Consider the following 17,394-nt stretch of genomic DNA (forward strand, 5'->3'; position numbering starts at 1 on the left):
AATGGAATGCATCAACAGAACGGTGTTGGCAGTATAAAATTATCTACAGCACCTTGTATTCCCAGGTGGTCTCCCATCCAAGTACTAACCAGGCCCAACACTGCTTAGCTTCCAAGATCAGAGGAGATTGGGCGTATCCAGTGTGGTATGGCTGTACATGAGCTTTGTGGTTTCAGTTAGAACTTTTCTTCTTCTAACTACTGGTTCATAAATGAATACGTTTGAAAATGGAATGCATCAACAGAACGGTGTTGGCAGTATAAAAATATCTACAGCACCTTGTATTCCCAGGTGGTCTCCCATCCAAGTACTAACCAGGCCCAACACTGCTTAGCTTCCAAAATCAGATGAGATTGGGCGTATCCAGTGTGGTGTGGCTGTAGATGAGCTTTATGGTTTCTGTTAGAACTTTTCTACTTCTAACTACTGGTTCATAAATGAATACGTTTGAAAATGGAATGCATCAACAGAACGGTGTTGGTAGTATAAAAATATCTACAACACCTTGTATTCCCAGGTGGTCTCCCATCCAAGTACTAACCAGGCCCAACACTGCTTAGCTTCCAAGATCAGATGAGATTGGGCGTATCCAGTGTGGTGTGGCTGTAGATGACCTTTGTGGTTTCTGTTAGAACTTTTCTACTTCTAACTACTGGTTCATAAATGAATACGTTTGAAAATGGAATGCATCAACAGAACGGTGTTGGCAGTATAAAAATATCTACAGCACCTATGTATTCCCAGGTGGTCTCCCATCCAAGTACTAACCAGGCCCAACACTGCTTAGCTTCCAAGATCAGATGAGATTGGGCATATCCAGTGTGGTGTGGCTGTAGAAGAGCTTTATGGTTTCTGTTAGTACTTTTCTACTTCTAACTACTAGTTCATAAATGAATACGTTTGAAAATGGAATGCATCAACAGAACGGTGATGGTAGTATAAAAATATCTACAGCACCTTGTATTCTCAGGTGGTCTCCCATCCAAGTACTAACCAGACCCAACACTGCTTAGCTTCCAAGATCAGATGAGATTGGGCATATCCAGTGTGGTGTGGCTGTAGAAGAGCTTTATGGTTTCTGTTAGTACTTTTCTACTTCTAACTACTGGTTCATAAATGAATACGTTTGAAAATGGAATGCATCAACAGAACGGTGATGGTAGTATAAAAATATCTACAGCACTTTTTATTTCCAGGTGGTCTCCCATCCAAGTAATAACCAGGCCCAACACTGCTTAGCTTCCAAGATCAGATGAGATTGGGCGTATCCAGAGTGGTGTGGCTGTAGATGAGCTTTGTGGTTTCTGTTAGAACTTTTCTACTTCTAACTACTGGTTCATAAATGAATACGTTTGAAAATGGAATGCATCAACAGAACGGTGTTGGCAGTATAAAAATATCTACAGCACCTTGTATTCCCAGGTGGTCTCCCATCCAAGTACTAACCAGGCCCAACACTGCTTAGCTTCCAAGATCAGAGGAGATTGGGCGTATCCAGTTAGTGTGGCTGTAGATGAGCTTTGTGGTTTCTGTTAGAACTTTACTACTTCTAACTACTGGTTCATAAATGAATACGTTTGAAAATGGAATGCATCAACAGAACGGTGTTGGCAGTATAAAAATATCTACAGCACCTTGTATTCCCAGGTGGTTTCCCATCAAAGTACTAACCAGGCCCAACACTGCTTAGCTTCCTAGATCAGATGAGATTGGGCGTATCCAGTGTGGTGTGGCTGTAGATGAACTTTCTGGTTTCTGTTAGAACTTTTCTACTTCTAACTACTGGTTCATAAATGAATACGTTTGAAAATGGAATGCATCAACAGAACGGTGTTGTAGTATAAAAATATCTACAACACCTTGTATTCCCAGGTGGTCTCACATCCAAGTACTAACCAGGCCCAACACTGCTTAGCTTCCTAGATCAGATGAGATTGGGCGTATCCAGTGTGGTGTGGCTGTATATGACCTTTGTGGTTTCTGTTAGAACTTTTCTACTTCTAACTACTGGTTCATAAATGAATACGTTTGAAAATGGAATGCATCAACAGAACGGTGTTGGCAGTATAAAAATATCTACAGCACCTATGTATTCCCAGGTGGTCTCCCATCCAAGTACTAACCAGGCCCAACACTGCTTAGCTTCCAAGATCAGATGAGATTGGGCATATCCAGTGTGGTGTGGCTGTAGAAGAGCTTTATGGTTTCTGTTAGTACTTTTCTACTTCTAACTACTGGTTCATAAATGAATACGTTTGAAAATGGAATGCATCAACAGAACGGTGATGGTAGTATAAAAATATCTACAGCACCTTGTATTCTCAGGTGGTCTCCCATCCAAGTACTAACCAGGCCCAACACTGCTTAGCTTCCAAGATCAGATGAGATTGGGCATATCCAGTGTGGTGTGGCTGTAGAAGAGCTTTATGGTTTCTGTTAGTACTTTTCTACTTCTAACTACTGGTTCATAAATGAATACGTTTGAAAATGGAATGCATCAACAGAACGGTGATGGTAGTATAAAAATATCTACAGCACCTTGTATTCTGAGGTGGTCTCCCATCCAAGTACTAACCAGGCCCAACACTGCTTAGCTTCCAAGATCAGATGAGATTGGGCGTATCCAGTGTGATGTTGCTGTAGATGAACTTTCTGGTTTCTGTTAGAACTTTTCTTCTTCTAACTACTGGTTCATAAATGAATACGTTTTAAAATGGAATGCATCAACAGAACGGTGTTGGCAGTATAAAATTATCTACAGCACCTTGTATTCCCAGGTGGTCTCCCATCCAAGTACTAACCAGGCCCAACACTGCTTAGCTTCCAAGATCAGATGAGATTGGGCATATCCAGTGTGGTGTGGCTGTAGAAGAGCTTTATGATTTCTGTTAGTACTTTTCTACTTCTAACTACTGGTTCATAAATGAATACATTTGAAAATGGAATGCATCAACAGAACGTTGTTGGCAGTATAAAAATATCTACAGCACCTTGTATTCCCAGGTGGTCTCCCATCCAAGTACTAACAAGGCCCAACACTGCTTAGCTTCCAAGATCAGATGAGATTGGGCGTATCCAGTGTGGTGTGGCTGTAGATGAGCTTTGTGGTTTCTGTTAGAACTTTTCTACTTCTAACTACTGGTTCATAAATGAATACGTTTGAAAATGGAATGCATCAACAGAACGGTGTTGGCAGTATAAAAATATCTACAGCACCTTGTATTCCCAGGTGGTCTCCCATCCAAGTACTAACCAGGCCCAACACTGCTTAGCTTCCAAGATCAGATGAGATTGGGCGTACCCAGTGTGGTGTGGCTGTAGATGAGCTTTGTGGTTTCTGTTAGAACTTTTCTACTTCTAACTACTGGTTTATAAATGAATACGTTTGAAAATGGAATGCATCAACAGAACGGTGTTGGCAGTATAAAAATATCTACGGCACCTTGTATTCCCAGGTGGTCTCCCATCCAAGTACTAACCAGGCCCAACACTGCTTAGCTTCCAAGATCAGATGAGATTGGGCGTATCCAGGGTGGTGTGGCTGTAGATGAGCTTTGTGGTTTCTGTTTGAACTTTTCTACTTCTAACTACTGGTTCATAAATGAACACATTTGAAAATTGAATGCATCAACAGAACGGTGTTGGCAGTATAAAAATATCTACAGCACCTTGTATTCCCAGGTGGTCTCCCATCCAAGTACTAACCAGGCCCAACACTGCTTAGCTTCCAAGATCAGATAAGATTGGGCGTATCCAGTGTGGTGTGGCTGTAGATGAGCTTTGTGGTTTCTGTTAGAACTTTTCTACTTCTAACTACTGGTTCATAAATGAATACATTTGAAAATGGAATGCATCAACAGAACGGTGTTGGCAGTATAAAAATATTTACAGCACCTTGTATTCCCAGGTGGTCTCCCATCCAAGTACTAACCAGGCCCAACACTGCTTAGCTTCCAAGATCAGATGAGATTGGGCGTATCCAGTGTGGAGTAGCTGTAGATGAGCTTTGTGGTTTCTGTTAGAACTTTTCTACTTCTAACTACTGGTTCATAAATGAATACGTTTGAAAATGGAATGCATCAACAGAACGGTGTTGGTAGTATAAAAATATCTACAACACCTTGTATTCCCAGGTGGTCTCCCATCCAAGTACTAACCAGGCCCAACACTGCTTAGCTTCCTAGATCAGATGAGATTGGGCGTATCCAGTGTGGTGTGGCTGTAGATGACCTTTGTGGTTTCTGTTAGAACTTTTCTACTTCTAACTACTGGTTCATAAATGAATACGTTTGAAAATGGAATGCATCAACAGAACGGTGTTGGCAGTATAAAAATATCTACAGCACCTATGTATTCCCAGGTGGTCTCCCATCCAAGTAGTAACCTGGCCCAACACTGCTTAGCTTCCAAGATCAGATGAGATTGGGCATATCCAGTGTGGTGTGGCTGTAGAAGAGCTTTATGGTTTCTGTTAGTACTTTTCTACTTCTAACTACTGGTTCATAAATGAATACGTTTGAAAATGGAATGCATCAACAGAACGGTGTTGGTAGTATAAAAATATCTATAGCACCTTGTATTCTCAGGTGATCTCCCATCCAAGTACTAACCAGGCCCAACACTGCTTAGCTTCCAAGATCAGATGAGATTGGGCGTATCCAGTGTGGTGTTGCTGTAGATGAACTTTCTGGTTTCTGTTAGAACTTTTCTACTTCTAACTACTGGTTCATAAATGAATACGTTTTAAAATGGAATGCATCAACAGAACGGTGTTGGCAGTATAAAATTATCTACAGCACCTTGTATTCCCAGGTGGTTTCCCATCCAAGTACTAACCAGGCCCAACACTGCTTAGCTTCCAAGATCAGATGAGATTGGGCATATCCAGTGTGGTGTGGCTGTAGAAGAGCTTTATGATTTCTGTTAGTACTTTTCTACTTCTAACTACTGGTTCATAAATGAATACATTTGAAAATGGAATGCATCAACAGAACGGTGTTGGCAGTATAAAAATATCTACAGCACCTTGTATTCCCAGGTGGTCTCCCATCCAAGTACTAACCAGGCCCAACACTGCTAAGCTTCCAAGATCAGATGAGATTGGGCGTATCCAGTGTGATGTGGCTGTAGATGAGCTTTATGGTTTCTGTTAGAACTTTTCTACTTCTAACTACTGGTTCATAAATGAATACGTTTGAAAATGGAATGCATCAACAGAACGGTGTTGGCAGTATAAAAATATCTACAGCACCTTGTATTCCCACGTGGTCTCCCATCCAAGTACTAACCAGGCCCAACACTGCTTAGCTTCCAAGATCAGATGAGATTGGGCGTATCCAGTGTGGTGTGGCTGTAGATAATCTTTGTGGTTTCTGTTAGAACTTTTCTACTTCTAACTACTGGTTCATAAATGAATACGTTTGAAAATGGAATGCATCAACAGAACGGTGTTGGTAGTATAAAAATATCTACAGCACCTTGTATTCCCAGGTGGTCTCCCATCCAAGTACTAACCAGGCCCAACACTGCTTAGCTTCCAAGATCAGATGAGATTGGGCGTATCCAGTGTGGTGTGGCTGTAGATGAGCTTTATGGTTTCTGTTAGATCTTTTCTACTTCTAACTACTGGTTCATAAATGAATACGTTTGAAAATGGAATGCATCAACAGAACGGTGTTGGTAGTATAAAAATATCTACAACACCTTGTATTCCCAGGTGGTCTCCCATCCAAGTACTAACCAGGCCCAACACTGGTTAGCTTCCTAGATCAGATGAGATTGGGCGTATCCAGTGTGGTGTGGCTGTAGATGACCTTTGTGGTTTCTGTTAGAACTTTTCTACTTCTAACTACTGGTTCATAAATGAATACGTTTAAAAATGGAATGCATCAACAGAACGGTGTTGGCAGTATAAAAATATCTACAGCACCTATGTATTCCCAGGTGGTCTCCCATCCAAGTATTAACCAGGCCCAACACTGCTTAGCTTCCAAGATCAGATGAGATTGGGCATATCCAGTGTGGTGTGGCTGTAGAAGGGCTTTATGGTTTCTGTTAGAACTTGTCTACTTCTAACTACTGGTTCATAAATGAATACGTTTGAAAATGGAATGCATCAACAGAACGGTGTTGGCAGTATAAAAATATCTACAGCACCTTGTATTCCCAGGTGGTCTCCCATCCAAGTACTAACCAGGCCCAACACTGCTTAGCTTCCAAGATCAGATGAGATTGGGCATATCCAGTGTGGTGTGGCTGTAGAAGAGCTTTATGGTTTCTGTTAGTACTTTTCTACTTCTAACTACTGGTTCATAAATGAATACGTTTGAAAATGGAATGCATCAACAGAACGGTGTTGGTAGTATAAAAATATCTACAGCACTTTGTATTTCCAGGTGGTCTCCCATCCAAGTAATAACCATGCCCAACACTGCTAAGCTTCCAAGATCAGATGAGATTGGGCGTATCCAGTGTGGTGTGGCTGTAGATGAGCTTTGTGGTTTCTGTTAGAACTTTTCTACTTCTAACTACTGGTTCATAAATGAATACGTTTGAAAATGGAATGCATCAACAGAACGGTGTTGGCAGTATAAAAATATCTACAGCACCTTGTATTCCCAGGTGGTCTCCCATCAAAGCACTAACCAGGCCCAACACTGCTTAGCTTCCAAGATCAGATGAGAATGGGCGTATCCAGTGTGGTGTGGCTGTAGATGAACTTTCTGGTTTCTGTTAGAACTTTTCTACTTCTAACTACTGGTTCATAAATGAATACGTTTGAAAATGGAATGCATCAACAGAACGGTGTTGGTAGTATAAAAATATCTACAACACCTTGTATTCCCAGGTGGTCTCCCATCCAAGTACAAACTATGCCCAACACTGCTTAGCTTCCTAGATCAGATGAGATTGGGCGTATCCAGTGAGGTGTGGCTGTAGATGAGCTTTGTGGTTTCTGTTAGAACTTTTCTACTTCTAACTACTGGTTCATAAATGAATACGTTTGAAAATGGAATGCATCAACAGAACGGTGTTGGCAGTATAAAAATATCTACAGCACCTATGTATTCCCAGGTGGTCTCCCATCCAAGTACAAACCAGGCCCAACACTGCTTAGCTTCCAAGATCAGATGAGATTGGGCATATCCAGTGTGGTGTGGCTGTAGAAGAGCTTTATGGTTTCTGTTAGTACTTTTCTACTTCTAACTACTGGTTCATAAATGAATACGTTTGAAAATGGAATGCATCAACAGAACGGTGATGGTAGTATAAAAATATCTATAGCACCTTGTATTCTCAGGTGATCTCCCATCCAAGTACTAACAAGGCCCAACACTGCTTAGCTTCCAAGATCAGATGAGATTGGGCGTATCCAGTGTGGTGTGGCTGTAGATGAGCTTTGTGGTTTCTGTTAGAACTTTTCTACTTCTAACTACTGGTTCATAAATGAATACGTTTGAAAATGGAATGCATCAACAGAACGGTGTTGGCAGTATAAAAATATCTATAGCACCTTGTATTCCCAGGTGGTCTCCCATCCAAGTACTAACCAGGCCCAACACTGCTAAGCTTCCAAGATCAGATGAGATTGGGCGTATCCAGTGTGGTGTGGCTGTAGATGAGCTTTATGGTTTCTGTTAGAACTTTTCTACTTCTAACTACTGGTTCATAAATGAATACGTTTGAAAATGGAATGCATCAACAGAACGGTGTTGGTAGTATAAAAATATCTATAGCACCTTGTATTCTCAGGTGATCTCCCATCCAAGTACTAACCAGGCCCAACACTGCTTAGCTTCCAAGATCAGATGAGATTGGGCGTATCCAGTGTGGTGTTGCTGTAGATGAACTTTCTGGTTTCTGTTAGAACTTTTCTACTTCTAACTACTGGTTCATAAATGAATACGTTTTAAAATGGAATGCATCAACAGAACGGTGTTGGCAGTATAAAATTATCTACAGCACCTTGTATTCCCAGGTGGTTTCCCATCCAAGTACTAACCAGGCCCAACACTGCTTAGCTTCCAAGATCAGATGAGATTGGGCATATCCAGTGTGGTGTGGCTGTAGAAGAGCTTTATGATTTCTGTTAGTACTTTTCTACTTCTAACTACTGGTTCATAAATGAATACATTTGAAAATGGAATGCATCAACAGAACGGTGTTGGCAGTATAAAAATATCTACAGCACCTTGTATTCCCAGGTGGTCTCCCATCCAAGTACTAACCAGGCCCAACACTGCTAAGCTTCCAAGATCAGATGAGATTGGGCGTATCCAGTGTGATGTGGCTGTAGATGAGCTTTATGGTTTCTGTTAGAACTTTTCTACTTCTAACTACTGGTTCATAAATGAATACGTTTGAAAATGGAATGCATCAACAGAACGGTGTTGGCAGTATAAAAATATCTACAGCACCTTGTATTCCCAGGTGGTCTCCCATCAAAGTACTAACCAGGCCCAACACTGCTTAGCTTCCAAGATCAGATGAGATTGGGCGTATCCAGTGTGGTGTGGCTGTAGATGAGCTTTGTGGTTTCTGTTAGAACTTTTCTACTTCTAACTACTGGTTCATAAATGAACACGTTTGAAAATGGAATGCATCAACAGAACGGTGTTGGCAGTATAAAAATATCTACAGCACCTTGTATTCCCAGGTGGTCTCCCATCCAAGTACTAACCAGGCCCAACACTGCTTAGCTTCCAAGATCAGATGAGATTGGGCGTATCCAGTGTGGTGTGGCTGTAGATGATCTTTGTGGTTTCTGTTAGAACTTTTCTACTTCTAACTACTGGTTCATAAATGAATACGTTTGAAAATGGAATGCATCAACAGAACGGTGTTGGTAGTATAAAAATATCTACAGCACCTTGTATTCCCAGGTGGTCTCCCATCCAAGTAATAACCAGGCCCAACACTGCTTAGCTTCCAAGATCAGATGAGATTGGGCGTATCCAGTGTGGTGTGGCTGTAGATGAGCTCTGTGGTTTCTGTTAGAACTTTTCAACTTCTAACTACTGGTTCATAAATGAATACGTTTGAAAATGGAATGCATCAACAGAACGGTGTTGGCAGTATAAAAATATCTACAGCACCTTGTATTCCCAGGTGATCTCAAATCCAAGTACTAACCAGGCCCAACACTGCTTAGCTTCCAAGATCAGAGGAGATTGGACGTATCCAGTGTGGTGTGGCTGTAGATGAGCTTTGTGGTTTCTGTTAGAACTTTTCTACTTCTAACTACTGGTTCATAAATGAATACGTTTGAAAATGGAATGCATCAACAGAACGGTGTTGGCAGTATAAAAATATCTACAGCACCTTGTATTCCCAGGTGGTCTCCCATCAAAGTACTAACCAGGCCCAACACTGCTTAGCTTCCAAGATCAGATGAGATTGGGCGTATCCAGTGTGGTGTGGCTGTAGATGAACTTTCTGGTTTCTGTTAGAACTTTTCTACTTCTAACTACTGGTTCATAAATGAATACATTTGAAAATGGAATACATCAACAGAACGGTGTTGGCAGTATAAAAATATCTACAGCACCTTGTATTCCCCGGTGGTCTCCCATCCAAGTACTAACCAGCCCCAACACTGCTTAGCTACCAAGATCAGATGAGATAGGGCATATCCAGTGTGGTGTGGCTGTAGATGAGCTTTGTGGTTTCTGTTAGAACTTTTCTACTTCTAACTACTGGTTCATAAATGAATACGTTTGAAAATGGAATGCATCAACAGAACGGTGTTGGCAGTATAAAAATATCTACAGCACCTTGTATTCCCAGGTGGTCTCCCATCCAAGTACTAACCAGGCCCAACACTGCTTTGCTTCCAAGATCAGATGAGATTGGGCATATCCAGTGTGGTGTGGCTGTAGAAGAGCTTTATGGTTTCTGTTAGTACTTTTCTACTTCTAACTACTGGTTCATAAATGAATACGTTTGAAAATGGAATGCATCAACAGAACGGTGTTGGTAGTTTAAAAATATCTACAGCACCTTGTATTCCCAGGTGGTCTCCCATCCAAGTACTAACCAGGCCCAACACTGCTAAGCTTCCAAGATCAGATGAGATTGGGCGTATCCAGTGTGGTGTGGCTGTAGATGAGCTTTATGGTTTCTGTTAGAACTTTTCTACTTCTAACTACTGGTTCATAAATGAATACGTTTGAAAATGGAATGCATCAACAGAACGGTGTTGGCAGTATAAAAATATCTACAGCACCTTGTATTCCCAGGTGGTCTCCCATCAAAGTACTAACCAGGCCCAACACTGCTTAGCTTCCAAGATCAGAGGAGATTGGGCGTATTCAGTGTGGTGTGGCTGTAGATGAGCTTTGTGGTTTCTGTTAAAACTTTTCTACTTCTAACTACTGGTTCATAAATGAATACGTTTGAAAATGGAATGCATCAACAGAACGGTGTTGGCAGTATAAAAATATCTACAGCACCTTGTATTCCCAGGTGGTCTCCCATCAAAGTACTAACCAGGCCCAACACTGCTTAGCTTCCAAGATCAGATGAGATTGGGCGTATCCAGTGTGGTGTGGCTGTAGATGAACTTTCTGGTTTCTGTTAGAACTTTTCTACTTCTAACTACTGGTTCATAAATGAATACGTTTGAAAATGGAATGCATCAACAGAACGGTGTTGGTAGTATAAAAATATCTACAACACCTTGTATTACCAGGTGGTCTCCCATCCAAGTACTAACCAGGCCCAACACTGCTTAGCTTCCTAGATCAGATGAGATTGGGCGTATCCAGTGTGGTGTGGCTGTAGATGACCTTTCTGGTTTCTGTTAGAACTTTTCTACTTCTAACTACTGGTTCATAAATGAATACGTTTGAAAATGGAATGCATCAACAGAACGGTGTTGGCAGTATAAAAATATCTACAGCACCTATGTATTCCCAGGTGGTCTCCCATCCAAGTACTAACCAGGCCCAACACTGCTTAGCTTCCTAGATCAGATGAGATTGGGCATATCCAGTGTGGTGTGGCTGTAGAAGAGCTTTATGGTTTCTGTTAGTACTTTTCTACTTCTAACTACTGGTTCATAAATGAATACGTTTGAAAATGGAATGCATCAACAGAACGGTGTTGGTAGTATAAAAATATCTACAGCACCTTGTATTCTCAGGTGGTCTTCCATCCAAGTACTAACCAGGCCCAACACTGCTTAGCTTCCAAGATCAGATGAGATTGGGCGTATCCAGTGTAGTGTGGCTGTAGATGAGTTTTACGGTTTCTGTTAGAACTTTTCTACTTCTAACTACTGGTTCATAAATGAATACGTTTGAAAATGGAATGCATCAACAGAACGGTGTTGGCAGTATAAAAATATCTACAGCATCTTGTATTCCCAAGTGGTCTCCCATCCAAGTACTAATCAGGCCCAACACTGCTTAGCTTCCAAGATCAGATGAGATTGGGCGTATCCATTGTGGTGTGGCTGTAGATGAGCTTTGTGGTTTCTGTTAGAACTTTTCTACTTCTAACTACTGGTTCATAAATGAATACGTTTGAAAATGGAATGCATCAACAGAACGGTGTTGGCAGTATAAAAATATCTACAGCACCTTGTATTCCCAGGTGGTCTCCCATCCAAGTACTAACCAGGCCCAACACTGCTTAGCTTCCAAGATCAGATGAGATTGGGCATATCCAGTGTGGTGTGGCTGTAGAAGAGCTTTATGGTTTCTGTTAGTACTTTTCTACTTCTAACTACTGGTTCATAAATGAATACGTTTGAAAATGGAATGCATCAACAGAACGGTGTTGGTAGTTTAAAAATATCTACAGCACCTTGTATTCCCAGGTGGTCTCCCATCCAAGTACTAACCAGGCCCAACACTGCTAAGCTTCCAAGATCAGATGAGATTGGGCGTATCCAGTGTGGTGTGGCTGTAGATGAGCTTTATGGTTTCTGTTAGAACTTTTCTACTTCTAACTACTGGTTCATAAATGAATACGTTTGAAAATGGAATGCATCAACAGAACGGTGTTGGCAGTATAAAAATATCTACAGCACCTTGTATTCCCAGGTGGTCTCCCATCAAAGTACTAACCAGGCCCAACACTGCTTAGCTTCCAAGATCAGAGGAGATTGGGCGTATTCAGTGTGGTGTGGCTGTAGATGAGCTTTGTGGTTTCTGTTAAAACTTTTCTACTTCTAACTACTGGTTCATAAATGAATACGTTTGAAAATGGAATGCATCAACAGAACGGTGTTGGCAGTATAAAAATATCTACAGCACCTTGTATTCCCAGGTGGTCTCCCATCCAAGTACTAACCAGGCCCAACACTGCTTAGCTTCCAAGATCAGATGAGATTGGGCGTATCCAGTGTGGTGTGGCTGTAGATGAACTTTCTGGTTTCTGTTAGAACTTTTCTACTTCTAACTACTGGTTCATAAATGAATACGTTTGAAAATGGAATGCATCAACAGAACGGTGTTGGTAGTATAAAAATATCTACAACACCTTGTATTACCAGGTGGTGTCCCATCCAAGTACTAACCAGGCCCAACACTGCTTAGCTTCCTAGATCAGATGAGATTGGGCGTATCCAGTGTGGTGTGGCTGTAGATGACCTTTGTGGTTTCTGTTAGAACTTTTCTACTTCTAACTACTGGTTCATAAATGAATACGTTTGAAAATGGAATGCATCAACAGAACGGTGTTGGCAGTATAAAAATATCTACAGCACCTATGTATTCCCAGGTGGTCTCCCATCCAAGTACTAACCAAGCCCAACACTGCTTAGCTTCCTAGATCAGATGAGATTGGGCATATCCAGTGTGGTGTGGCTGTAGAAGAGCTTTATGGTTTCTGTTAGTACTTTTCTACTTCTAACTACTGGTTCATAAATGAATACGTTTGAAAATGGAATGCATCAACAGAACGGTGTTGGTAGTATAAAAATATCTACAGCACCTTGTATTCTCAGGTGGTCTTCCATCCAAGTACTAACCAGGCCCAACACTGCTTAGCTTCCAAGATCAGATGAGATTGGGCGTATCCAGTGTTGTGTGGCTGTAGATGAGTTTTACGGTTTCTGTTAGAACTTTTCTACTTCTAACTACTGGTTCATAAATGAATACGTTTGAAAATGGAATGCATCAACAGAACGGTGTTGGCAGTATAAAAATATCTACAGCATCTTGTATTCCCAAGTGGTCTCCCATCCAAGTACTAATCAGGCCCAACACTGCTTAGCTTCCAAGATCAGATGAGATTGGGCGTATCCATTGTGGTGTGGCTGTAGATGAGCTTTGTGGTTTCTGTTAGAACTTTTCTACTTCTAACTACTGGTTCATAAATTAATATGTTTGAAAATGGAATGCATCAACAGAACGGTGTTGGCAGTATAAAAATATCTACAGCACCTTGTATTCCCAGGTGGTCTCCCATCCAAGTACTAACCAGGCCCAACACTGCTTAGCTTCCAAGATCAGATGAGATTGGGCGTTTCCAGTGTGGTGTGGCTGTAGATGAACTTTATGGTTTCTGTTAGAACTTTTCTACTTCTAACTACTGGTTCATAAATGAATACGTTTGAAAATGGAATGCATCAACAGAATGGTGTTGGTAGTATAAAAATATCTACAGCACCTTGTATTCCCAGGTGGTATCCCATCCAAGTACTAACCAGGCCCAACACTGCTTAGCTTCCAAGATCAGATGAGATTGGGCGTATCCAGTGTGGTGTGGCTGTAGATGAACTTTGTGGTTTCTGTTAGAACTTTTCTACTTCTAACTACTGGTTCATAAATGAATACGTTTTAAAATGGAATGCATCAACAGAACGGTGTTGGCAGTATAAAATTATTTACAGCACCTTGTATTCCCAGGTGGTCTCCCATCCAAGTACTAACCAGGCCCAACACTGCTTAGCTTCCAAGATCAGATGAGATTGGGCGTATCCAGTGTGGTGTGGCTGTAGATGAGCTTTATGGTTTCTGTTAGAACTTTTCTACTTCTAACTACTGGTTCATAAATGAATACTTTTGAAAATGGAATGCATCAACAGAACGCTGTTGGTAGTATAAAAATATCTACAGCACCTTGTATTCCCAGGTGGTCTCCCATCCAAGTACTAACCAGGCCCAACACTGCTTTGCTTCCAAGATCAGATGAGATTGGGCGTATCCAGTGTGGTGTGGCTGTAGATGAGCTTTATGGTTTCTGTTAGAACTTTTCTACTTCTAACTACTGGTTCATAAATGAATACGTTTGAAAATGGAATGCATCAACAGAACGGTGTTGGTAGTATAAAAATATCTACAGCACCTTGTATTCCCAGGTGGTCTCCCATCCAAGTACTAACCAGGCCCAACACTGCTTAGCTTCCAAGATCAGATGAGATTGGACGTATCCAGTGTGGTATGGCTATAAATGAGCTTTATGGTTTCTGTTAGAACTTTTCTACTTCTAACTACTGGTTCATAAATGAATACGTTTGAAAATGGAATGCATCAACAGAACGGTGTTGGCAGTATAAAAATATCTACAGCACCTTGTATTCCCAGGTGGTCTCCCATCCAAGTACTAACCAGGCCCAACACTGCTTAGCTTCCAAGATCAGATGAGATTGGGTGTATCCAATGTGGTGTGGCTGTAGATGAGCTTTATGGTTTCTGTTAGAACTTTTCTACTTCTAACTACTGGTTCATAAATGAATATGTTTGAAAATGGAATGCATCAACAGAACGGTGTTGGCAGTATAAAAATATCTACAGCACCTTGTATTCCCAGGTGGTCTCCCATCCAAGTACTAACCAGGCCCAACACTGCTTAGCTTCCAAGATCAGATGAGATTGGGCGTATCCAGTGTGGTGTGGCTGTAGATGAGCTTTATGGTTTCTGTTAGAACTTTTCTACTTCTAACTACTGGTTCATAAATGAATACTTTTGAAAATGGAATGCATCAACAGAACGGTGTTGGTAGTATAAAAATATCTACAGCACCTTGTATTCCCAGGTGGTCTCCCATCCAAGTACTAACCAGGCCCAACATTGCTTAGCTTCCAAGATCAGATGAGATTGGGCGTATCCAGTGTGGTGTGGCTGTAGATGAGCTTTATGGTTTCTGTTAGAACTTTTCTACTTCTAACTACTGGTTCATAAATGAATACGTTTGAAAATGGAATGCATCAACAGAACGGTGTTGGTAGTATAAAAATATCTACAGCACCTTGTATTCCCAGGTGGTTTCCCATCCAAGTACTAACCAGGCCCAACACTGCTTAGCTTCCAAGATCAGATGAGATTGGGCGTATCCAGTGTGGTGTGGCTGTAGATGAGCTTTATGGTTTCTGTTAGAACTTTTCTACTTCTAACTACTGGTTCATAAATGAATACGTTTGAAAATGGAATGCATCAACAGAACGGTGTTGGCAGTATAAAAATATCTACAGCACCTTGTATTCCCAGGTGGTCTCCCATCCAAGTACTAACCAGGCCCAACACTGCTTAGCTTCCAAGATCAGATGAGATTGGGTGTATCCAGTGTGGTGTGGCTGTAGATGAGCTTTATGGTTTCTGTTAGAACTTTTCTACTTCTAACTACTGGTTCATAAATGAATACGTTTGAAAATGGAATGCATCAACAGAACGGTGTTGGTAGTATAAAAATATCTACAGCACCTTGTATTCCCAGGTGGTCTCCCATCCAAGTACTAACTAGGCCCAACACTGCTTAGCTTCCAAGATCAGATGAGATTGGGCGTATCCAGTGTGGAGTGGCTGTAGATGAGCTTTGTGGTTTCTGTTAGAACTTTTCTACTTCTAACTACTGGTTCATAAATGAATACGTTTGAAAATGGAATGCATCAACAGAACGGTGTTGGCAGTATAAAAATGTCTACAGCACCTTGTATTCCCAGGTGGTCTCCCATACAAGTACTAACCAGGCCCAACACTGCTTAGCTTCCAAGATCAGATGAGATTGGGCATATCCAGTGTGGTGTGACTGTAGATGAGCTTTGTGGTTTCTGTTTGAACTTTCTACTTCTAACTACTGGTTCATAAATGAATACATTTGAAAATTGAATACATCAACAGAACGGTGTTGGCAGTATAAAAATATCTACAGCACCTTGCATTCACAGGTGGTCTCCCATCCAAGTACTAACCAGGCCCAACACTGCTTAGCTTCCAAGATCAGATGAGATTGGGCGTATCTAGTGTGGTGTGGCTGTCGATGAGCTTTGTGGTTTCTGTTAGAACTTTTCTACTTCTAACTACTGGTTCATAAATTAATATGTTTGAAAATGGAATGCATCAACAGAACGGTGTTGGCAGTATAAAAATATATACAGCACCTTGTATTCCCAGGTGGTCTCCCATCCAAGTACTAACCAGGCCCAACACTGCTTAGCTTCCAAGATCAGAGGAGATTGGGTGTATCCAGTGTGGTGTTGCTGTAGATGAACTTTCTGGTTTCTGTTAGTACTTTTCTACTTCTAACTACTGGTTTATAAATGAATACGTTTTAAAATGGAATGCATCAACAGAACGGTGTTGGCAGTATAAAATTATCTACAGCACCTTGTATTCCCAGGTGGTCTCCCATCCAAGTACTAACCAGGCCCAACACTGCTTAGCTTCCAAGATCAGATGAGATTGGGCGTATCCAGTGTGGTGTGGCTGTAGATGAACTTTGTAGTTTCTGTTAGAACTTTTCTACTTCTAACTACTGGTTCATAAATGAATACGTTTTAAAATGGAATGCATCAACAGAACGGTGTTGGCAGTATAAAATTATCTACAGCACCTTGTATTCCCAGGTGGTCTCCCATCCAAGTACTAACCAGGCCCAACACTGCTTAGCTTCCAAGATCAGATGAGATTGGGCGTATCCAGTGTGGTGTGGCTGTAGATGAGCTTTATGGTTTCTGTTAGAACTTTTCTACTTCTAACTACTGGTTCATAAATGAATACTTTTGAAAATGGAATGCATCAACAGAACGGTGTTGGTAGTATAAAAATATCTACAGCACCTTGTATTCCCAGGTGGTCTCCCATCCAAGTACTAACCAGGCCCAACACTGCTTCGCTTCCAAGATCAGATGAGATTGGGCGTATCCAGTGTGGTGTGGCTGTAGATGAGCTTTGTGGTTTCTGTTAGAACTTTTCTACTTCTAACTACTGGTTCATAAATGAATACGTTTGAAAATGGAATGCATCAACAGAACGGTGTTGGCAGTATAAAAATATCTACAGCACCTTGTATTCCCAGGTGGTCTCCCATCCAAGTACTAACCAGGCCCAACACTGCTTAGCTTCCAAGATCAGATGAGATTGGGCATATCCAGTGTGGTGTGGCTGTAGAAGAGCTTTATGGTTTCTGTTAGTACTTTTCTACTTCTAACTACTGGCTCATAAATG

At 41.2% G+C, this 17,394-nt stretch overlaps 54 non-coding genes and 23 pseudogenes across 54 annotated transcripts; all 77 read right to left on the bottom strand.

Moving 5' to 3' along the window:
- Window positions 1-40: 40 nt before the first annotated feature.
- On the bottom strand, window positions 41-159 carry LOC135066230 (5S ribosomal RNA). The gene has a single exon (XR_010252484.1). It is a non-coding gene; the product is annotated as a 5S ribosomal RNA (ribosomal RNA).
- Window positions 160-266: 107 nt separating this feature from the next.
- LOC135062826 (5S ribosomal RNA) lies at window positions 267-385 on the bottom strand. Its single transcript, XR_010249168.1, has one exon. It is a non-coding gene; the product is annotated as a 5S ribosomal RNA (ribosomal RNA).
- Window positions 386-492: 107 nt separating this feature from the next.
- LOC135059247 (5S ribosomal RNA) lies at window positions 493-611 on the bottom strand. The gene has a single exon (XR_010245658.1). It is a non-coding gene; the product is annotated as a 5S ribosomal RNA (ribosomal RNA).
- Window positions 612-718: 107 nt separating this feature from the next.
- On the bottom strand, window positions 719-838 carry LOC134885063 (5S ribosomal RNA). Its single transcript, XR_010169189.1, has one exon. It is a non-coding gene; the product is annotated as a 5S ribosomal RNA (ribosomal RNA).
- Window positions 839-945: 107 nt separating this feature from the next.
- Window positions 946-1,064, bottom strand: LOC134885835 (5S ribosomal RNA). Its single transcript, XR_010169939.1, has one exon. It is a non-coding gene; the product is annotated as a 5S ribosomal RNA (ribosomal RNA).
- Window positions 1,065-1,171: 107 nt separating this feature from the next.
- Window positions 1,172-1,290, bottom strand: LOC134894807 (5S ribosomal RNA; annotated as a pseudogene).
- Window positions 1,291-1,397: 107 nt separating this feature from the next.
- LOC134893924 (5S ribosomal RNA) lies at window positions 1,398-1,515 on the bottom strand (annotated as a pseudogene).
- A 107-nt stretch (window positions 1,516-1,622) lies between these two features.
- LOC135070779 (5S ribosomal RNA) lies at window positions 1,623-1,741 on the bottom strand. Its single transcript, XR_010256932.1, has one exon. It is a non-coding gene; the product is annotated as a 5S ribosomal RNA (ribosomal RNA).
- Window positions 1,742-1,847: 106 nt separating this feature from the next.
- On the bottom strand, window positions 1,848-1,966 carry LOC134893986 (5S ribosomal RNA; annotated as a pseudogene).
- A 107-nt stretch (window positions 1,967-2,073) lies between these two features.
- Window positions 2,074-2,193, bottom strand: LOC134885065 (5S ribosomal RNA). The gene has a single exon (XR_010169190.1). It is a non-coding gene; the product is annotated as a 5S ribosomal RNA (ribosomal RNA).
- A 107-nt stretch (window positions 2,194-2,300) lies between these two features.
- LOC135066592 (5S ribosomal RNA) lies at window positions 2,301-2,419 on the bottom strand. The gene has a single exon (XR_010252835.1). It is a non-coding gene; the product is annotated as a 5S ribosomal RNA (ribosomal RNA).
- A 107-nt stretch (window positions 2,420-2,526) lies between these two features.
- Window positions 2,527-2,645, bottom strand: LOC134887141 (5S ribosomal RNA; annotated as a pseudogene).
- Window positions 2,646-2,752: 107 nt separating this feature from the next.
- LOC135064520 (5S ribosomal RNA) lies at window positions 2,753-2,871 on the bottom strand. Its single transcript, XR_010250829.1, has one exon. It is a non-coding gene; the product is annotated as a 5S ribosomal RNA (ribosomal RNA).
- A 107-nt stretch (window positions 2,872-2,978) lies between these two features.
- Window positions 2,979-3,097, bottom strand: LOC135069263 (5S ribosomal RNA). Its single transcript, XR_010255449.1, has one exon. It is a non-coding gene; the product is annotated as a 5S ribosomal RNA (ribosomal RNA).
- A 107-nt stretch (window positions 3,098-3,204) lies between these two features.
- LOC135059505 (5S ribosomal RNA) lies at window positions 3,205-3,323 on the bottom strand. Its single transcript, XR_010245909.1, has one exon. It is a non-coding gene; the product is annotated as a 5S ribosomal RNA (ribosomal RNA).
- A 107-nt stretch (window positions 3,324-3,430) lies between these two features.
- On the bottom strand, window positions 3,431-3,549 carry LOC135069979 (5S ribosomal RNA). The gene has a single exon (XR_010256156.1). It is a non-coding gene; the product is annotated as a 5S ribosomal RNA (ribosomal RNA).
- Window positions 3,550-3,656: 107 nt separating this feature from the next.
- LOC135063739 (5S ribosomal RNA) lies at window positions 3,657-3,775 on the bottom strand. Its single transcript, XR_010250062.1, has one exon. It is a non-coding gene; the product is annotated as a 5S ribosomal RNA (ribosomal RNA).
- A 107-nt stretch (window positions 3,776-3,882) lies between these two features.
- On the bottom strand, window positions 3,883-4,001 carry LOC134884787 (5S ribosomal RNA). Its single transcript, XR_010168922.1, has one exon. It is a non-coding gene; the product is annotated as a 5S ribosomal RNA (ribosomal RNA).
- A 107-nt stretch (window positions 4,002-4,108) lies between these two features.
- On the bottom strand, window positions 4,109-4,227 carry LOC135069856 (5S ribosomal RNA). Its single transcript, XR_010256037.1, has one exon. It is a non-coding gene; the product is annotated as a 5S ribosomal RNA (ribosomal RNA).
- A 107-nt stretch (window positions 4,228-4,334) lies between these two features.
- Window positions 4,335-4,454, bottom strand: LOC134890339 (5S ribosomal RNA; annotated as a pseudogene).
- Window positions 4,455-4,561: 107 nt separating this feature from the next.
- Window positions 4,562-4,680, bottom strand: LOC134888249 (5S ribosomal RNA; annotated as a pseudogene).
- A 107-nt stretch (window positions 4,681-4,787) lies between these two features.
- LOC135068918 (5S ribosomal RNA) lies at window positions 4,788-4,906 on the bottom strand. Its single transcript, XR_010255109.1, has one exon. It is a non-coding gene; the product is annotated as a 5S ribosomal RNA (ribosomal RNA).
- Window positions 4,907-5,013: 107 nt separating this feature from the next.
- On the bottom strand, window positions 5,014-5,132 carry LOC134885089 (5S ribosomal RNA). The gene has a single exon (XR_010169213.1). It is a non-coding gene; the product is annotated as a 5S ribosomal RNA (ribosomal RNA).
- Window positions 5,133-5,239: 107 nt separating this feature from the next.
- Window positions 5,240-5,358, bottom strand: LOC134901154 (5S ribosomal RNA). Its single transcript, XR_010174647.1, has one exon. It is a non-coding gene; the product is annotated as a 5S ribosomal RNA (ribosomal RNA).
- A 107-nt stretch (window positions 5,359-5,465) lies between these two features.
- LOC134899619 (5S ribosomal RNA) lies at window positions 5,466-5,584 on the bottom strand. The gene has a single exon (XR_010173272.1). It is a non-coding gene; the product is annotated as a 5S ribosomal RNA (ribosomal RNA).
- A 107-nt stretch (window positions 5,585-5,691) lies between these two features.
- LOC134888361 (5S ribosomal RNA) lies at window positions 5,692-5,810 on the bottom strand (annotated as a pseudogene).
- Window positions 5,811-5,917: 107 nt separating this feature from the next.
- LOC134890589 (5S ribosomal RNA) lies at window positions 5,918-6,037 on the bottom strand (annotated as a pseudogene).
- A 107-nt stretch (window positions 6,038-6,144) lies between these two features.
- LOC135064522 (5S ribosomal RNA) lies at window positions 6,145-6,263 on the bottom strand. Its single transcript, XR_010250830.1, has one exon. It is a non-coding gene; the product is annotated as a 5S ribosomal RNA (ribosomal RNA).
- A 107-nt stretch (window positions 6,264-6,370) lies between these two features.
- LOC134895020 (5S ribosomal RNA) lies at window positions 6,371-6,489 on the bottom strand (annotated as a pseudogene).
- Window positions 6,490-6,596: 107 nt separating this feature from the next.
- LOC134888447 (5S ribosomal RNA) lies at window positions 6,597-6,715 on the bottom strand (annotated as a pseudogene).
- Window positions 6,716-6,822: 107 nt separating this feature from the next.
- LOC134893261 (5S ribosomal RNA) lies at window positions 6,823-6,941 on the bottom strand (annotated as a pseudogene).
- A 107-nt stretch (window positions 6,942-7,048) lies between these two features.
- On the bottom strand, window positions 7,049-7,168 carry LOC134888509 (5S ribosomal RNA; annotated as a pseudogene).
- A 107-nt stretch (window positions 7,169-7,275) lies between these two features.
- Window positions 7,276-7,394, bottom strand: LOC135065176 (5S ribosomal RNA). Its single transcript, XR_010251464.1, has one exon. It is a non-coding gene; the product is annotated as a 5S ribosomal RNA (ribosomal RNA).
- Window positions 7,395-7,501: 107 nt separating this feature from the next.
- On the bottom strand, window positions 7,502-7,620 carry LOC134886604 (5S ribosomal RNA). The gene has a single exon (XR_010170685.1). It is a non-coding gene; the product is annotated as a 5S ribosomal RNA (ribosomal RNA).
- Window positions 7,621-7,727: 107 nt separating this feature from the next.
- LOC134888250 (5S ribosomal RNA) lies at window positions 7,728-7,846 on the bottom strand (annotated as a pseudogene).
- A 107-nt stretch (window positions 7,847-7,953) lies between these two features.
- LOC135068919 (5S ribosomal RNA) lies at window positions 7,954-8,072 on the bottom strand. Its single transcript, XR_010255110.1, has one exon. It is a non-coding gene; the product is annotated as a 5S ribosomal RNA (ribosomal RNA).
- A 107-nt stretch (window positions 8,073-8,179) lies between these two features.
- LOC134885090 (5S ribosomal RNA) lies at window positions 8,180-8,298 on the bottom strand. The gene has a single exon (XR_010169214.1). It is a non-coding gene; the product is annotated as a 5S ribosomal RNA (ribosomal RNA).
- Window positions 8,299-8,405: 107 nt separating this feature from the next.
- On the bottom strand, window positions 8,406-8,524 carry LOC134901271 (5S ribosomal RNA). Its single transcript, XR_010174762.1, has one exon. It is a non-coding gene; the product is annotated as a 5S ribosomal RNA (ribosomal RNA).
- A 107-nt stretch (window positions 8,525-8,631) lies between these two features.
- LOC134899631 (5S ribosomal RNA) lies at window positions 8,632-8,750 on the bottom strand. Its single transcript, XR_010173283.1, has one exon. It is a non-coding gene; the product is annotated as a 5S ribosomal RNA (ribosomal RNA).
- A 107-nt stretch (window positions 8,751-8,857) lies between these two features.
- On the bottom strand, window positions 8,858-8,976 carry LOC135065380 (5S ribosomal RNA). Its single transcript, XR_010251662.1, has one exon. It is a non-coding gene; the product is annotated as a 5S ribosomal RNA (ribosomal RNA).
- Window positions 8,977-9,083: 107 nt separating this feature from the next.
- Window positions 9,084-9,202, bottom strand: LOC134894897 (5S ribosomal RNA; annotated as a pseudogene).
- Window positions 9,203-9,309: 107 nt separating this feature from the next.
- On the bottom strand, window positions 9,310-9,428 carry LOC134901272 (5S ribosomal RNA). Its single transcript, XR_010174763.1, has one exon. It is a non-coding gene; the product is annotated as a 5S ribosomal RNA (ribosomal RNA).
- Window positions 9,429-9,535: 107 nt separating this feature from the next.
- LOC134894316 (5S ribosomal RNA) lies at window positions 9,536-9,654 on the bottom strand (annotated as a pseudogene).
- A 107-nt stretch (window positions 9,655-9,761) lies between these two features.
- Window positions 9,762-9,880, bottom strand: LOC135069950 (5S ribosomal RNA). Its single transcript, XR_010256127.1, has one exon. It is a non-coding gene; the product is annotated as a 5S ribosomal RNA (ribosomal RNA).
- Window positions 9,881-9,987: 107 nt separating this feature from the next.
- On the bottom strand, window positions 9,988-10,106 carry LOC135066309 (5S ribosomal RNA). The gene has a single exon (XR_010252560.1). It is a non-coding gene; the product is annotated as a 5S ribosomal RNA (ribosomal RNA).
- Window positions 10,107-10,213: 107 nt separating this feature from the next.
- Window positions 10,214-10,332, bottom strand: LOC135064189 (5S ribosomal RNA). Its single transcript, XR_010250502.1, has one exon. It is a non-coding gene; the product is annotated as a 5S ribosomal RNA (ribosomal RNA).
- Window positions 10,333-10,439: 107 nt separating this feature from the next.
- On the bottom strand, window positions 10,440-10,558 carry LOC134901273 (5S ribosomal RNA). The gene has a single exon (XR_010174764.1). It is a non-coding gene; the product is annotated as a 5S ribosomal RNA (ribosomal RNA).
- A 107-nt stretch (window positions 10,559-10,665) lies between these two features.
- On the bottom strand, window positions 10,666-10,784 carry LOC134890988 (5S ribosomal RNA; annotated as a pseudogene).
- A 107-nt stretch (window positions 10,785-10,891) lies between these two features.
- On the bottom strand, window positions 10,892-11,011 carry LOC134891216 (5S ribosomal RNA; annotated as a pseudogene).
- A 107-nt stretch (window positions 11,012-11,118) lies between these two features.
- LOC135069137 (5S ribosomal RNA) lies at window positions 11,119-11,237 on the bottom strand. The gene has a single exon (XR_010255326.1). It is a non-coding gene; the product is annotated as a 5S ribosomal RNA (ribosomal RNA).
- Window positions 11,238-11,344: 107 nt separating this feature from the next.
- Window positions 11,345-11,463, bottom strand: LOC134887679 (5S ribosomal RNA; annotated as a pseudogene).
- Window positions 11,464-11,570: 107 nt separating this feature from the next.
- Window positions 11,571-11,689, bottom strand: LOC135064523 (5S ribosomal RNA). The gene has a single exon (XR_010250831.1). It is a non-coding gene; the product is annotated as a 5S ribosomal RNA (ribosomal RNA).
- Window positions 11,690-11,796: 107 nt separating this feature from the next.
- On the bottom strand, window positions 11,797-11,915 carry LOC135066310 (5S ribosomal RNA). The gene has a single exon (XR_010252561.1). It is a non-coding gene; the product is annotated as a 5S ribosomal RNA (ribosomal RNA).
- A 107-nt stretch (window positions 11,916-12,022) lies between these two features.
- Window positions 12,023-12,141, bottom strand: LOC135064190 (5S ribosomal RNA). Its single transcript, XR_010250503.1, has one exon. It is a non-coding gene; the product is annotated as a 5S ribosomal RNA (ribosomal RNA).
- Window positions 12,142-12,248: 107 nt separating this feature from the next.
- LOC134899643 (5S ribosomal RNA) lies at window positions 12,249-12,367 on the bottom strand. The gene has a single exon (XR_010173294.1). It is a non-coding gene; the product is annotated as a 5S ribosomal RNA (ribosomal RNA).
- A 107-nt stretch (window positions 12,368-12,474) lies between these two features.
- On the bottom strand, window positions 12,475-12,593 carry LOC134893256 (5S ribosomal RNA; annotated as a pseudogene).
- Window positions 12,594-12,700: 107 nt separating this feature from the next.
- Window positions 12,701-12,820, bottom strand: LOC134891913 (5S ribosomal RNA; annotated as a pseudogene).
- Window positions 12,821-12,927: 107 nt separating this feature from the next.
- On the bottom strand, window positions 12,928-13,046 carry LOC134887639 (5S ribosomal RNA; annotated as a pseudogene).
- Window positions 13,047-13,153: 107 nt separating this feature from the next.
- Window positions 13,154-13,272, bottom strand: LOC134887680 (5S ribosomal RNA; annotated as a pseudogene).
- A 107-nt stretch (window positions 13,273-13,379) lies between these two features.
- On the bottom strand, window positions 13,380-13,498 carry LOC134900525 (5S ribosomal RNA). Its single transcript, XR_010174033.1, has one exon. It is a non-coding gene; the product is annotated as a 5S ribosomal RNA (ribosomal RNA).
- Window positions 13,499-13,605: 107 nt separating this feature from the next.
- Window positions 13,606-13,724, bottom strand: LOC135059257 (5S ribosomal RNA). Its single transcript, XR_010245668.1, has one exon. It is a non-coding gene; the product is annotated as a 5S ribosomal RNA (ribosomal RNA).
- A 107-nt stretch (window positions 13,725-13,831) lies between these two features.
- Window positions 13,832-13,950, bottom strand: LOC135062645 (5S ribosomal RNA). The gene has a single exon (XR_010248993.1). It is a non-coding gene; the product is annotated as a 5S ribosomal RNA (ribosomal RNA).
- Window positions 13,951-14,057: 107 nt separating this feature from the next.
- On the bottom strand, window positions 14,058-14,176 carry LOC135060367 (5S ribosomal RNA). Its single transcript, XR_010246761.1, has one exon. It is a non-coding gene; the product is annotated as a 5S ribosomal RNA (ribosomal RNA).
- A 107-nt stretch (window positions 14,177-14,283) lies between these two features.
- Window positions 14,284-14,402, bottom strand: LOC135063576 (5S ribosomal RNA). The gene has a single exon (XR_010249904.1). It is a non-coding gene; the product is annotated as a 5S ribosomal RNA (ribosomal RNA).
- Window positions 14,403-14,509: 107 nt separating this feature from the next.
- Window positions 14,510-14,628, bottom strand: LOC135059742 (5S ribosomal RNA). The gene has a single exon (XR_010246142.1). It is a non-coding gene; the product is annotated as a 5S ribosomal RNA (ribosomal RNA).
- A 107-nt stretch (window positions 14,629-14,735) lies between these two features.
- On the bottom strand, window positions 14,736-14,854 carry LOC134899654 (5S ribosomal RNA). The gene has a single exon (XR_010173305.1). It is a non-coding gene; the product is annotated as a 5S ribosomal RNA (ribosomal RNA).
- Window positions 14,855-14,961: 107 nt separating this feature from the next.
- On the bottom strand, window positions 14,962-15,080 carry LOC135062949 (5S ribosomal RNA). The gene has a single exon (XR_010249290.1). It is a non-coding gene; the product is annotated as a 5S ribosomal RNA (ribosomal RNA).
- Window positions 15,081-15,187: 107 nt separating this feature from the next.
- LOC135058794 (5S ribosomal RNA) lies at window positions 15,188-15,306 on the bottom strand. The gene has a single exon (XR_010245218.1). It is a non-coding gene; the product is annotated as a 5S ribosomal RNA (ribosomal RNA).
- A 107-nt stretch (window positions 15,307-15,413) lies between these two features.
- Window positions 15,414-15,532, bottom strand: LOC134885266 (5S ribosomal RNA). The gene has a single exon (XR_010169383.1). It is a non-coding gene; the product is annotated as a 5S ribosomal RNA (ribosomal RNA).
- A 107-nt stretch (window positions 15,533-15,639) lies between these two features.
- On the bottom strand, window positions 15,640-15,758 carry LOC135060994 (5S ribosomal RNA). Its single transcript, XR_010247387.1, has one exon. It is a non-coding gene; the product is annotated as a 5S ribosomal RNA (ribosomal RNA).
- A 107-nt stretch (window positions 15,759-15,865) lies between these two features.
- On the bottom strand, window positions 15,866-15,984 carry LOC134885531 (5S ribosomal RNA). The gene has a single exon (XR_010169644.1). It is a non-coding gene; the product is annotated as a 5S ribosomal RNA (ribosomal RNA).
- Window positions 15,985-16,090: 106 nt separating this feature from the next.
- On the bottom strand, window positions 16,091-16,209 carry LOC134889433 (5S ribosomal RNA; annotated as a pseudogene).
- A 107-nt stretch (window positions 16,210-16,316) lies between these two features.
- Window positions 16,317-16,435, bottom strand: LOC135070456 (5S ribosomal RNA). Its single transcript, XR_010256622.1, has one exon. It is a non-coding gene; the product is annotated as a 5S ribosomal RNA (ribosomal RNA).
- Window positions 16,436-16,542: 107 nt separating this feature from the next.
- LOC134899666 (5S ribosomal RNA) lies at window positions 16,543-16,661 on the bottom strand. Its single transcript, XR_010173316.1, has one exon. It is a non-coding gene; the product is annotated as a 5S ribosomal RNA (ribosomal RNA).
- A 107-nt stretch (window positions 16,662-16,768) lies between these two features.
- On the bottom strand, window positions 16,769-16,887 carry LOC134899677 (5S ribosomal RNA). The gene has a single exon (XR_010173326.1). It is a non-coding gene; the product is annotated as a 5S ribosomal RNA (ribosomal RNA).
- Window positions 16,888-16,994: 107 nt separating this feature from the next.
- Window positions 16,995-17,113, bottom strand: LOC135058901 (5S ribosomal RNA). The gene has a single exon (XR_010245324.1). It is a non-coding gene; the product is annotated as a 5S ribosomal RNA (ribosomal RNA).
- A 107-nt stretch (window positions 17,114-17,220) lies between these two features.
- On the bottom strand, window positions 17,221-17,339 carry LOC135064524 (5S ribosomal RNA). The gene has a single exon (XR_010250832.1). It is a non-coding gene; the product is annotated as a 5S ribosomal RNA (ribosomal RNA).
- Window positions 17,340-17,394: the final 55 nt, after the last annotated feature.

Source organism: Pseudophryne corroboree, chromosome 3 (assembly GCF_028390025.1).
Source record: "Pseudophryne corroboree isolate aPseCor3 chromosome 3, aPseCor3.hap2, whole genome shotgun sequence".
Classification (NCBI taxonomy): domain Eukaryota; kingdom Metazoa; phylum Chordata; class Amphibia; order Anura; family Myobatrachidae; genus Pseudophryne; species Pseudophryne corroboree.